Here is a 2,080-nt window from a genome sequence, read left to right as displayed (position 1 = left end):
TACATACATACATACACACATATATAATGACATACACATATACACTCGCACACAAACGTTAAGAAGTCTTGACAAACGTGAAGGCTTTAATGATGAACAAGAGCTCTCTTGTAGCTGACATACCTCCGATACAACTGGGGTATATTCAGCCCTACCAGAAAGTAAATGTGAAAAACAATTGCAACAACATCAACACGAATGCAAGGAGACAGGAGCGGAACTGAGTGAAAAAGAATGAACAATGCCAAAAATTATACAACGATAAAATAAAACGAATTTCATAACTCCATAGGTGTAAATAGTTTCCGTAAATAGTGTTTGAAGTTTCCAAATGAAGAGTTACTTCCCTTGGAAGATCTTGATTTTTATTACTGACGACTATACAAACAAGGTCGAAATGTTAGTTATTTATAATAATATATCATATTTACAATTCTTCCTTAGTGTCATAAAAATATAACTTTTACCAATTTTCCTCTGGACTGTTTTAATTTGAAATTTTTTTCATCACTCTATGAGAATATATTTGCTTTGATAATGTCAACACAGTAACAATAATGATTTTTATTTATTTATTTATTTTTACCGTTTAATATTTTTTGATTTATATTCATTAAATTAAGAAAAGAAAACGCAAATATTTTTACATATTTTTAAAAGAAACTGCTGACATATTATCTCTCTAAAATATCGACTGATATATCTTTATCACTTCATCTTTGATTCCACGTTACATTCTCTTTAACCATTTTTATTACAGTATTTTTAATGAAATACATTGTGTGTGTTTCAATTAACTTTCAAGTTAATGAAGAATTTAGTGAAATAATTTTGTCATTATTAAGCTGGTGTTATGAAGATAAATTAACATCAAATTTTTACGAAGTAATTTAATGTAGATCAATTTAAAAGTAGAAGTTTCTAGCATAGAATCAAAGGTAGTCGCAAGCAGGCAGGTCGGTATAAAAACGCTTAAGGTTAGGAAGAAAGGCATTTTGTGAGGATTTATGACGTCAGCAAGCTATTCATGATTATAGGAACCAAAGAAATAGTCAAGTATAATAAGTAAATGTTTCTGTGTATCAACAAGTGGACAGCGCCTTCTGTGCTATTAAGTATCAAATTTCTCATAAATTCTAACCCAGAAACAAGACTCTGTTATTGAGATTTACACAGTATCCCTTGGCTAGTCGTGTATATATATATATATATATATATATATATATACACACGCATATATATGTATGTGTGTATGTATATATGTATGCATGGGTAGGTGTATATGTATATATATGTATGTGCATATATATATATATATATATATATATATATATATATATATATATATATGTATGTGTGTATGTATATATGCATGTATATATATGTATGTATGCGTATCTGTATGTATGCGTATATGCGTGCATGTATGTATGAAGATATTTACGTACATATGTGCACACAGAGCATGCGTACAAACATCGATCTCATTTTGTGTGTTAATCCACATGTTTTCATCTGTGAGTCCACGTGCATGTTTGAATGTCTACAGGTGTGTTTGTACACTTTTGCAGTGTTTTGCATATTTTCACTGTGTCATTTAATAGCTGCCAGATATAATTTCTTTATTAGTTCATCGTGTCCTTTCTAGATTTCTGAAGATCATCCTCTCGAGTCTGGTACTGAGACAGTGGTATATTTATTGCCTGTGTAGCAAGAAGTTCGCTTGTCAGCCCACTTTCAGTACACTACATGAGATAGATAGATGGATAGATAGATAGATGGATAGATAGATAGATGGATAGATAGATAGATAGATAGACAGACAGGTTGATAAATAGATTGAGAGACAGGCAGACAGACAGGTAGGTAGATAGATACACAGGTAGGTAGATAGGCAGGCATATATATATATATATATATTACGGAAATGTACTTGCATAGCGAGTGACCTGATCTGAAATCGTGCGCTGTAACGAAAATAATTGCAGTGTGGAAGGTGTTTATAAGCGAGGAAAATATTTTGGCAAATTAAATTTAATTGTTGAAGTGAATCTAACGGTTTTTGTGTGGTTCTTAAATG

Source organism: Octopus bimaculoides, chromosome 12, assembly GCF_001194135.2.
Source record: "Octopus bimaculoides isolate UCB-OBI-ISO-001 chromosome 12, ASM119413v2, whole genome shotgun sequence".
Lineage (NCBI taxonomy): Eukaryota > Metazoa > Mollusca > Cephalopoda > Octopoda > Octopodidae > Octopus > Octopus bimaculoides.
The sequence above is the reverse complement of the archived record's forward strand: the minus strand, read 5'-3'. Positions refer to the sequence as shown.